Source organism: Peromyscus maniculatus, chromosome X (genome assembly GCF_049852395.1).
Source record: "Peromyscus maniculatus bairdii isolate BWxNUB_F1_BW_parent chromosome X, HU_Pman_BW_mat_3.1, whole genome shotgun sequence".
Taxonomy (NCBI): Eukaryota; Metazoa; Chordata; class Mammalia; order Rodentia; family Cricetidae; genus Peromyscus; species Peromyscus maniculatus.
In genome coordinates this window covers 93,898,441-93,911,583 of record NC_134875.1, presented here as the reverse complement: position 1 = coordinate 93,911,583, position 13,143 = coordinate 93,898,441, and the positions used below count along the sequence as shown (strand labels likewise).

The 13,143-nt window shown below is 36.8% G+C and overlaps 1 pseudogene; it reads right to left on the bottom strand.

Moving 5' to 3' along the window:
- LOC102916121 (60 kDa heat shock protein, mitochondrial pseudogene) overlaps positions 1-13,143 on the bottom strand; it is a 66,747-nt pseudogene that overhangs the window by 22,183 nt on the left and 31,421 nt on the right.

Sequence of the window (13,143 nt, the reverse complement as noted above, 5' to 3'; positions counted from 1 at the left end):
GGACCCGAGAGCTGGATGGGCCAGTGCTCTCTCTGTGCGTTCGCTCGGTGCCTGGACGCAGGACGGTGAAAGGTGGATTGTGCAGAGCTCCGGAGAACACCGCTGGATTGCAATACACCTTCCCCAGACCCTGCGACCTACCCATTACTTAATTTGTGAGTTACGCCATTAAATAAATATCCTTTTAACTACGTGGAGTGGCCAAAATAATTTCTCCAATATTCTGGTCTTAATTACCCACCAGAACTCAATGATAAGATCCTATTGCTGGGGACACCACATACATTGGGCATATGACATGGAAAAATAAAATTTCTGCTGACAAGTAAGCTTCCTCCATGATAGCCAGGTTTCTCACTACCAGAAGGTTCTATGTAGACTGTTGGAGAAAGAAAGGCATCAACAGTCTAACTGCCCTGTGAACCATAGTAGTGACTTACAAGGAAGGATATGTCCGTGGGTATAATAGTGGCATGAATGTTATGTGGATAGTCAAATCCTTCTGATTGGATTTAAGGCAAATTGCACAGATAGAAATATATGCCTAGTATTTTAAATCTGTCCAATAACCCATGATTAGGGAGCTCAAAGACCCCTGGGGTGAACTTACTATTACTATATTGAATTTCTTAAGTAATTTTTCATTATCCAGTTGAAGTTTTCTATAATTGTGTAATATCTGTTATTTGAAGATGGTGACATTTATTTTAAAATGGTTTTCAGTTTCTCAACTATCTTAAAATCAATTGTAACTTATAATTGTATATGGAGTTTAAGTGCTTCTCATAGAAAACTTATGAACACATCTATGTGAATCAGATATCCCTACATGAATTTGGCAGTTAATGAGATAAACTATTTTATTTACCTCACATATAACAGGTTTAAGACATGTGTGTGTGTGTGTGTGTGTGTGTGTGTGTGTGTGTGTGTGTGTGTCTTACATATACATGTCACACACATATATTAGCTAAAATTATTTTTTAAATTCACTATTCAGTTTGTTCAGTTAGTATTGTGGACAAATTAACCTGAAGATGTAAATTAACTTTTTAAAATATCAACTTGTTCCTAGCATTGGAAAAAGCTTCCCATACACTACTATTTAAACATAAATTAAAATAGGAAAAAGTTTATCTAATAGAGATAACATCAGACTTTTGTGAAGTCATTCACTGAAAATCATGAGGCATATGAAGTGATTTATGTATTGAGTTTTAATATCTTCTTTCCATCTGGCTTTGTCACAGAAATAAGTACTGGTGTCATAGATAAAAGAATATTTTCATGATAGCTTTTATTGTAGCTTTTATTATAGTGTTCATAATGTATTTAATTGAAAATTAAGTTAATCTAAATTGTAGCAATCCTTGTGGCTGTAGAAAATAATGCTGACATATTTCTTTTCTTTACACAATTTCATTCTCTAGTTTATTTTCCACTTGCTTATATTGATAGGGTATCTTGTAAAAATGTAGTGCATAATTACAAACAAGGTATTGCCTTTGATACAATCATTAATGCTTTTTTTTTTTTTTTTTTTTTTTTTGATTTTTCGAGACAGGGTTTCTCTGTGTAGCTTTGCGCCTTTCCTGGAACTCACTTGGTAGTCCAGGCTGGCCTCCAACTCACAGAGATCCGCCTGGCTCTGCCTCCCGAGTGCTGGGATTAAAGGCGTGCACCACCACCGCCCGGCTCCTCATTTTTTGAGAGTACAAAATGGTATGTATGTTTACACTCTACACAGTTTCACCACATGTATAAATTTGTGTAACCATTAACTTAGCCTAAGTAGATAGCAATTCTCTTGACCTAAGATTCTTTTATCATTCCCACCCACCTTGCCTTCATTTCTCTATGGTACATTTTGTGATATTCAACAATGAATAATCTGTTTTCCATTATTTTAATCTTTTAATTTTAAAACAGTTATATAAACAATGTCCCATAGATAACTGTGAGAATGGGTCTTTTTTTCTACCTGGCACAACTTTCTGAACCTTTATCCAAATTGTTGCATTTTTTAAAATTTTATAGTTGAATTAGTTTAGTGGATGATTCAGTTTCTGAATAATTCTTGGGCTCTTTGGTTTAAGATTATTATATAAGTTTATTTGCATGGGATAGTTATCTAAGATGAAAATCACAGGACTCATATGAAATTTCACTTCATGTTTTATAAGAAATTTCCAAACTATTTTATTATTTGAATTTATAATGTGATCACAATTATTTCTCCTTTTTCTTTCCTCACTCCAAACCCTCCCATATACTCCTCCCTGATCTCTTTCAAAATTCATGGCCTCTTTAAAAAAGTAATTGTTGTTTTATACACACACACACACACACACACACACACACACTAAATATATAATTCGTCTGTACAATGTTACTTGTATGTACGTTTTGGATGCTGATTGTTTGATATTAGGGAAAATGGTTGTTGGAGCTGCATAAGGAAGATGATTGGACCATGGGCCTGAGTACAGGTGTCTGAAATGGTCTGCACTTAACTGTGTGGGGGAAAGTCTTTTGCTCCATGCCTTGGCATTCCTTTATATACTCTAGGGCAGAGAAAGTCAGGGCCTGATTGATTGGGATCCAGGCCCTCCAGAGTCTATCCTGAACTTTCGAGCTTTTTCTCTCCCCTCTATCCTTCCAACTAATATTTCCTGCTGCTTCTATTCAAGAGTACTCTGAGGACATGTGAGAGTGAGGGATGCCCCCCCCCCCAGAGATCGCGCCACTGAACATGTACTAAGACAAAAAGAATATATATATATATATATATATATATATATATATATATATAGAGAGAGAGAGAGAGAGAGAGAGAGAGAGAGAGAGAGAGAGTATTTGGCAAAAGTAGTTTAGGTCCTGTCAGTTAAAATAGTTAGGCAGGTATGGTTTTGTAAAAAAAAAAAAAAAAAAAAAGGATTGGAAAGATGACCAAATATAAGGCTGCAGTGTATAATCTTCTCTATCAAGATTTCTCTCTTTCTGTCTCTCTCTTTATTTCTATCTATGAAAAATAAGGAAGGTATTGTGTAGCAATATAATACAGGAAGGAATTTAGAATAACGTAGTACTTAGAAATATTGGATTAGGAATATAGAAAGAAAAACAGAATAAACTACAAGACAGAGAAACTGTGTCTTTAATTTTCAGAAACTATGTCTTTAGTTTTCTAACTTTGGGGCTAGGAAGACAAGCAGGGAAAAATCTATCCTCTTTGAGGTTAAGAGGCAGAAAAAAGCTCCTATGGAAGCTTTTGGCCTGGGGAGAGCTAAAATTCTAAATCCAAGCAGCACTGTAAAGAGATTTTCCTTGCAGCAGATGCAGGCAGGTGAAACAAAAATCCTCTGCTCTGTTATCAATGCCTGAGAAAACTTTACAACACATTACCAACAGAACTAATTTCCTTTTGGCCATTGAAGCCAAAAAGTTTAGAGAATAGAAGTTTTGGGGAAATTTGGTGATCTTTCTCAAAAACTAAAAGCTTTCTCTTAGTAATCTCTCTCTAAAACCAAAAAGCCTTTTAGATCTTTGCATCTCAGATTTCTCAGTTTCTCTTTCTGTAAGGGCAAAATTATATTCACCTGGAAGAGTGCAAGAATTTACCCATGATTCACTCTAAGAAAAAAATAGAAAGACCTCTTGGAACAGGGCAAAACATCTCTGCTAAGTTCTGTTTTTCTGTCAAGTCGGGAAAATCAGCAGCCAGAAGTTCCCTATGGTTATAGCCTAGTAAAAAAGTGAAGGCAGAAACTGAAGCAGGGCAGCTTCCTTGAAAGGTGAAGAGACTGAGGGAAGGGTTGCTGGTGAGAAGGAAGCAATAGAAGCTTTAAAAATCCTCCCTGCAATGAGGAAATCAGGGCTTGAGTTCCCAAAAAGTCTCTCTTCTAAGCTCTGTCTCTTCTAGCCAGTACAAAACAGCAGTCAGAATCTGCTGAAGTTAAATAGAACTTAACCATAAATGCTTGGAAGAGTGCAGGCAAAGAGCCACAGGGAGCTGAATGGTACAGGAAACTGCTGGCTTGGAGGAAGCAGTAAAGTTGAGCCTTTAGGCTGCAGCTGAGCTGAGGTGTCAAGGGCTTTGTTTCTGGGTGGGCATCTATCAGAATGAAAAGGTTGCTCATAATCACCCTAGCACAAAGATCCCCTGAAGCAATGCAAACCCTCTCTGTTAGCATTGTATCTTCACTTCTAACCAACAGCTGAGAAGCAATTAGCCAGCACCTCTGGGTTTGAGTATATTTCAGGGATACTAGGGTTCCTGCAGTTGTCAACAGCTTACTCAAGTGTGGAACTGAATCAGGTAGATTCCTCCCTTATGGGAGGGGCTGCTGGGGAAAGCAGTAAAGCTGAGCCTTGGCAGTGGCTGCCCAGTCAAGAACACTATCTGGGGGAGGAGCCAAGCCAGGACAGAATGGAGAACTATCCAGGAGAAAAGCTCTCTTTTCCATCACACAAAGACCTTTCTGAAAAGCTTTGTTTCAAGCACTTTCCATTTCCCCTGTTGTGCCCAGATCGTAACCCCCCAGAAAGACCACCAAGGACAAGCATACCAGAATGCAAAAGCAAGGTTTACTTCTGCTGCAAGTCATGACAGGGAACTCATCTCAAGCCATCTCAAGTGAGGCAGGGAAGACTTACTCTTTCTTGGGGAAGTTAGTTTCTATAGGCAAAACCCATAAAATTTCTTAGAGGGGAGGGGGTTAGTACGGGTCCATCCTTGATTGGTTCAGTTTTTCCCGGGCCTGGACTTTATCTTATTCTAGCTTATCTGTTTTCCCTGTCAGGAGTTTTACAACTCATCTCGGGGTCTGGTCATGTTATCTCTGGAGAGGGGCATCTCCTGGTTAATTGGTTACCATCAGACATCCTGATTCTGTTCTTTTGAGTTCCTGGGGCTGGCGCCATGATTTCTGGGGACTTGAAACTGGCCTGGATCTACCTATATTGAGATATCTTTATCTAAAGCCCCTTTTTTGAGGCAATAGAGTGAGGGTCTTGTTGTGCCTAGATCGTGTCCCCAAAGCCGCCACTGGAGACTTTAGGTACAGAATGCAGAAGTAAGGTGTATTTTAAGTTTACAAGCCTCCAGGGAGGCTCTTCCAAATCTGTCACTCACAGCAGGGAGGTTGGAAGGAGCGGTCCCCTTTCTTTGTGAGGATAGTTCTTATCTTAAAGGCACAGACCATATAATTTATTTTAACCCACCTCCCTTTTTTAGTCTTTTGTTTGAATATCCTGACTCTGTTTTCCAAAGTCCCTGTAGCAGGTACAGCCACCTGGGGAAAAAGGGTCTAAGTTCTTACCTACACTTAGAATCCTGGTTTAAGCTTCTCTTTATCTGTAGGGGATAGAGTGGGGGGTTTCACACCCCCACTGACTCCTGGTGAGAAGGAGTGAGAGTTGATAAGAGCTGTCTGAGTGCATGAGGACAAATGAATGCAACCAGCTCAGAAACTAGGTCAGGTGAAAGGCCTGATTAAGGAAATACACCTGTCCTAATGAGAGCTTAGGGATAACAAAAACCTCCTTGTAGTTAAGGGAAAAGCTCATTTACTCTTGATTTTCAATATGAAAGCAAGGCCAGTAAAAGGGAACTGGAAGAATTATGGGAAATGGAGCTCATAACAGTGGGCTGATAAGAGAAATGCATTCTGGGAAAGGTGGTTTTTCCACTAAGGATGGAAATATTGCCTTGAAAATTTTTTTTTTCAGCTCGAATTGATGGTCATGGTAAACTTAAAATACAGCTTTTAAAAAATTAAGGAGGAAAATTGTCTGAGAGTTTGTTGAATGTCAGCTCCTATGCAAAACTGTAAGGAAATGGAGCTTGCAGCTGTGCCCCTTTAGGCTTTTACAGGCTTCTTTGAGAAAATGCCTTATATTGCCTAATAGCTGTGAACAATGTTTTTTACTTATTTTTTTATTTTATAATTTGATTTAATTTTATATATCAGCCACGGATTCCCCTGTCCTCCCACCCCCACCCCACCCTCCCCCCAGCCCATCCCCCATCCCCGTCTCCTCCAGGGCAAGGACTCCCCTGGGGATTCACCTCAACCTAGTAGATTCAGTCCAGGCAGGTCCAGTCCCCTCCTCCCTGCCTGAGCAAAGTGTCCCTGCATAGGCCCCAGGCCCCAAACAGCCAGCTCAGTTTTTTTATGGTTGCTGGATGACAAAGAGCTACCTATAAGAGCAATGAAGCCACTTAGAAATATATTAAGCCTTCAAGGCAAACAGTCTAGCAGGGAACCCTGCTGAACGTTGCATATCTGGAACCCCACCCCAATTTAGACAATTATCTTCTCCTGATGGGAAGTTGACTGTTATAGAATGACTAACTGAGCAATTCATAAAGAGAATGTTTCTTACAAGGATTTTCTTCTCATTCTCTTTTGGGATTGAAATGAAGTCTAAAGAAAATTACTCTCTGTCTTGTTGGAAGATAATTTAACGTTTCTTCTAAATGTGAAGAAATCTTTTTTAAGCTGGGCAGTGGTGGCACACGCCTTTAATCCCAGCACTTGGGAGGCAGAGGCAGGAGGATCTTTGTGAGTTCGAGGCCAACCTGGGCTACAGAGTGAGTTCCAGGAAAGGCACAAAGCTACATAGAGAAACCCTGTCTCAAAAAACAAAAACAAACAAACAAAAAAAAAAAGAAAGAAATCTTTTTTAAATCTCTTCGAGGTGTTAAGAAATCTTTAGGTGTTTGCTAAGTTAGTTATTTGCTAAGGGTAGCCCTATAGAGAGTTTGCTAAGAGAAAACTTTGCTAACTTCCTAGTGTAAGTTAGTTAAGAGTAAGTAGTAGCTTTGCTAAGGTAATCCTATAGATTTTCCTTATTAATATAAGTTTGTAGAATAGATCTATAGAATTTCTTTAAGAATATAAGCTTGTAAGAAGTATAAATAAGTATATGTGGAATGTGAGTCTAAATGCTTAATGTAAATACATGTAGTAAATGGCCATGCTAGTTGTAAATAAGAAGTGTAAATAGAGTAAGTCCGCGAAATGTAGGTTTAGAATGTTTAGGCTTTAGGTCTAAGGATATGGTGAAGGTTTAATAGAGGGATTACATTGTGGAGTTTTAATAAAAACATAATTTAGAGTAGAGTAGGAACCTGGGATGCAGAAAAGACTGTCCATAGCATATTGCAAATTGGCAATTCCAAAAGCCACCAATAAAAACAAAAACCGCTTTCAGAGACTGCTAGCTTCAGACAGTAGCAGCCAGGTGTCCACTGCTGGGACCCATGGAGCATTATAGCTTCCCAAGCAGCAGATGCCAAGAGCCAGCAAAAGCAGAGCCAGTACTAGTGGCAAGGGTCTGCAGGCTTTCTGCTATGAAGAATCCACAGTGAGAAGTGAACATGTTAAGTTAGGAGAAAGGTGAGTGGCAGAGCAGCTTGGAGAGCCCAATGTCTTGCATCATGGGAAAGGTGAACAGTGAGCAGCAGTGAGCAGTGGAAGCTGCAGAAACCAGACTGCTTCCAGGAGCAGAGAAGCAGTGTCAGTACCAGATGAGCAGCTTAGACATGCAGAAACTGTTGAGTGCTCCAGGCTGAACAGCAGACTGGGATTCTGCAGAAACTGCTGAATGCTACAGAGGATTCCTAGACCCAAGGTGCTGAGTACTTGGAGACTGTCAGTGAGGCAGGTAGTGGGATCCTCTAAGGGCAAGGGTTGCTGTGAGAGGGTCATGGTTCAGCTCCTGGCAGCTGAAAGAGCCCTGAGCCTATGTGGCTGTGAAGTAAAGCTCTCTAGCCTCAGGACACAGAAGTCTAGGAACAGCCTGGTTATGGAAGGCTACAGACTGCGAAGCTCAGTGGTATCTGAGTACAAAAGTTGCAGAAATGCTTGTTTTAACTAAAACTGTTAACTGCAAATTTTTGGTTATTGGATTCCTCACAATTGGAGCAGTTTACTATACACAGATTTATGGGCAGCTGACAAGACAGGCCCTGATTTCAGGCACTCAGAGGAACTTTTAGGAATGGTACCAGAACTCTTTTTGAACTTTAGAACTTAAACATTGCAATGGAAATTATGTATATAGACTCTATCAATGTTGATGATTTATGGAACTGTTTATGTAAAAATGGAACTGCTTAAAAATGGAACTGTTTAAATAGAGAAGTTTGGGGTTTTTTTCTGAAAACATTATAAAGAAAAGGAGGAGTGTTAATATTCCTCAGTCTATTTAATTTAAAAAATATTTTAGTGTTACTTGAGTGAATTAATGTTATGTTTTGTATAGTTCTATTAACAATTGCTTTTGAATGTAGGTTTCTAAGTGTTAATGGTTATAATGAGAGTAGGTTTGAAGGAATTATAATTGTGTATAGTAACGTTTATGTTAGAATTATTATGTTAACCTATTGATATTGATGCACCTTGGTTTGTTGAAGTTAAGGAAGTATTTCAGTTTGAAGTGAACACATCAGAAGTTTATTCTATGTTTTGTTAGCAAGAAATTCAAATTGTTCTATTAAGAGTTTGCTTTAAGTTATAAGATTGAGAGAACTGTAACTATGCATAGCAATATTTATGTTAGAATTATGTTAACCTGTTAATGTTAATAATGAAACTAAGAAAGGTTTTAAGTTTGATGCAGTTGCATCAAGAATTTTTTGATTTAAAGGGTTTTATGTAGCTAAGACTGCTGTAGTCATCTTAGTCCCATTCCAAAAAAAAAGAAATGCCATTTTTATCATCCTCTACTCCTATACTGGGAGGTGTGAAAGCTATGGAGATTACTGTGAGCTCTTAATGGGGAGTTGTTTTTTATATATTAAGAAGGGGGACCTGTTGGAGCCCATTTTTAGGTTTCCTAGTGGCTTTACCCACCAGGTCTGCATAAAGATGATGATTGGATCATTGGCCTGAGTAGAGATGTCTGGGATAGTCTGTACTTGGCTGTGCTGAGGAGAGGTCTTTTGCGCCACTCCTTGGCATTCCTTTAAATACTCTAGGGTAGAGACAGATGTCCCCCACAAATGGTTATTATTTTTTGGCATCCCTTCAGATCAACACACAGTGATTTAATCTTTTATTTTTAATAGACCCTTATGTTCTCCAGTGTGCATATAGTAGAAGTGATTACACTACTCAAATCACTTAAGTTTCTTTTACTCCAAACTAATGATGCTGTAGTATACAGCCTTGATAAAGATTGTTACATATTGGTGACTTGATTTTCACAGTGCAGATTTCAGAATCAATAAATTTAACAGATATTGTGTATTACTTAGCAAAGTTTTAAACTTTCACATTACTGCATTTGGAGCTCCAAGATGAAGCTCAAATCCATAAAGATTCAAATCCATAAAGACTGAAAATAGCACAGCATCACTTCCAATATAATCTATTCCTCACAGTAGTTGACATCTAGTCCATGTTCAACTACAGGATTTAGAGATTCAACCTCTCAATGGGAAGCATATCAATGAGTTGGTTTTATTTTGAATCTGTGGTTTTGAGTTAGCAAGTATCATTATACTCATATACTTCTTCATTTATGAAAACTGAGGAATCATACTTTGCTTTACATTACATAGGAGCTGTTCTGTGTTGAGAACATCAGTTTAAAAAAGGATTTTTCATTCCCCAAAACGTGGACATATAATGATATTGCTTTTGAGGCATTTAGAAGTACTATAATGTTATTAATGAGTTTATGGGCGTGTATGTATTTAACAACTGTAATTCTAAAACAAGAAGTATTAAATTATCAGAATTCATTGTTATTCACAGCTTTTATGTTAATGAGATGTAACTATGGTTTAAATATGAGTTATCTGCCTAAGTTCACATATTAGAACTTTTGTTTCCATTTCAATGATATTGAAAGGTGGTGAGACCTTTAAACCTTTAAAATATGGAGCTTTGTGTGAGATAATTGACTTATAATTGTTCTCATGAATAAATTAATGTACTTTAAGATTGAGTTAAGCCTCACAGACTTGATTAATTTTCTAAAAGATCATGATGCTATAAGTTGTACTGACCTCTCACTCTTCCTTTCTATGTCTCCATGAGACTTATATTCTCATGTACCTGAATTTATTTTAAAGTATAGCAAATACATGTCTAGTCAGTGAAAACAGAAAGGGGTCCCTGAGAGGGATAGAAGTCTTAAAGGATGAGGGTCAGGTAAAGAAATGTGCACAATGGAATACATGTGCCATGAATAAAGAAAAGGTCTATTGGAAGGAGGAAAATATGGAAAGGAAAAGAAAAGGGTTATAATGGAAGACTGTGTGTGGATTTAACAAACCATAAAAAATCGATCAATCAATCAATTAACTAATTACTTAAAATGCAGAAAACCTAGACGGCATGTCAGTTTTACAAACCTAAGTTTCTAATGACAAAGCTAGTAAAAACAAAACAAAACAACATTTGAGTGATTCCAAAGTTATGACTAGGTCTGTTTACCTAAATCTGCCTGATCCATGCACTGATGCTTCTTTTGGAGAGTAATGAGGAAATATATTTGGCGAACTCCTACAATATCTACGCTTTCATTTTTTATTTGTCTTGGACAAATTTGTCCAAGAAAATAGTCATCATTTATAATTACAAAAATTTAAGAAAACACAAATATACAATTTGGCATAAGTAATACACTACAGGTTTCTGTATACTTGTATTATATGACAATACATTCTTCAGTGGTATAGAAATATAATAATGATACTACTTCTAGATAATGTTATGTGAGTGATTATGTTCTTCTCCAAAATTCATATATAGAGGATATAATCTCCTGTAATACAGAATGTGACTATATTCACAGACAAAATAGATAAAAAATAATTAGATTGAGCTGAAATCATCAGCATGGGCCTTATCAATATACATATTATCTTCATATAAAAAATTTCAACATATATAAATTGAGATAAAACCATGTGAAGAAGGCAAGGAGAAAAGACTCAAAATAAGTCAACCCAGTCAACATTTGTTCTTGGACTCATAGCTTTAAAATTACAGAAAACTAACTTTTATGGTTAATGCCATAGAATTTTAGGAAATTAATTCTTAATGTTTGAAAATTTTCCACACTTTGATACTATTCATTCTTCTTCTGCAGCTTCTCTCATATCTCTCACCCATACACATTCTCATTTTTCTTTCTCTTAAAAATCAAACCAACCAAACAAACAAACACAAAATAAGCACACACACACACACACACACACACACACACACACACACACACTATGGTGTCTACCTTGTTTTGACCAAGTACACCTGAGCATAAAGCTTTCTCTATAGCGTGATTGATATAGCTAATGCCAAAGTCCTAATAAGAAGAAATAGAAATAGGCACAAAGTCCCACCCTTAGCAAAGAAGAAAATTAAATTTTTATTGTTAATGCCATATATTCTTTTGGAAATTTGACACGGTGGCCATAATAACCTTATATAAATGGGTGTGGTGGTTTGAAAGAGAATAGTCTCCCACAGGCTCAAATATTTGATATTTGGCTCTCAGTTGGGTAGACTATATAGGAAGGATTAGGAAGTATAACCTTATTGGAGAAGGTATGTCACTGGGGGTAGGTTTGAGGTTTCAAAATCCTAGCCAACTGTACCCCAGCTTTCTCTCTGACTGTAACTTGCCTATCAGAGATGAATTCTCAGCTACTGCACCAGCACCATATCTGCCTGCCTGCTGCCATGCTTTCCACCTTGATGATCATGGACTAACCATCTGAAACTGTAAGTAAGCCTCCAATTAGATGCCTCCTTTTATAAGTTGCCCTTGGTCATGGTGTCTTTTTATAGCATTATGACAATAAATAAGACAATATGAAAAATACTTTTTTATTTGGGCATATGAATATATTCAATGATATATATTTTTTTATTATTTGGAGCATTATACAAATTTGTGAATATATTCTATATTACCAATGTACTAGAAGTTAATATGATAGAATGCAAACACAAATCATTTCTAGATAGTAATATAGAATAATTTATGTTTTTTTCTCTGTATTTTACATATTTCTTACTACTTCCTCCCTAAAATGTGCATTCTGATAATTTATTCTAAATATTTAAAATCTAACTATTAGTAAGACCCCCATAAACTCAAAATTTATAAATATTTTAGCTAACAATTAATTAAAACCAATTTTCGTCATATAAAAATGCATTGCACTGTCAGAACTAGCCAACCTGTCAAGCAGCACCTAAATAGGGGAGTGAGGATTAAGAAAGAGACTAGAGACAGAAGATAGAATTGAGGAGGGATCTCAGTGAATACTGCAGCAGTCCTGAATTTATTACTCATAGCCTTTTTAGACCCAAAGAAACGTGGCAAAAAGACTTCCTTACCATGGTTCAAGGAACAAACAAGCATAAACACCTCCTTAATTCTCAAAACTTCTAGTAACCATGGCTTTGGCCAATCATCCTGTTATTTGGCTTTGGGGAGCAAAAACAATCTTGAACTCTCTGACCTTAAGTCAAGATGGAATCAAGCCATGAGCTGGAGTCACTGTGGGCTCCTACATTTTGCTGATAAGAAAATGACATGATTGTAATTTCCAGGAATGCATTATTCATCCACAATGAGAATGTTTTTGAAATATAGAAGGCTTCTATTACTTTTATTCAGTTTTGTTTTGTTTTGTTTGCAATGCTGAGTAGCAAACCACTGACCTGTCAAGATATTAAGCAAGTACTCCACCATTGAGTTACATCCTCACCACAGAGACTATTTGCTCTTAGCAGAAAATTCACATATATATATAATATATATATATGTGATATATGTTAAAGTCTTTCCATACTTATATTTTATTGTACTTTAGAGTAACACAATATTAATATCTAAAATGGATATTTTTGTTGAGTATATACTTTACTGCATAAGAATGAAGCTTCCTATCATCAGAGGACTCAGGTTTAAAGAGACTTTTAGTACTCTGAGTAATTCAAAAAATAAAGTCTCTTGAAGGTAACACATTTAATTTCAGAACATAAATCTATTTGAAGACAGTTTTGCAATTTTAAACTAATTAACACTTCAGCTAAATATCCATATACAACAAATAAAATGAAGTGTTAGGTTTTTCATTAAAGGTTTTGAATGTTGTACCACATGGTTTAATTT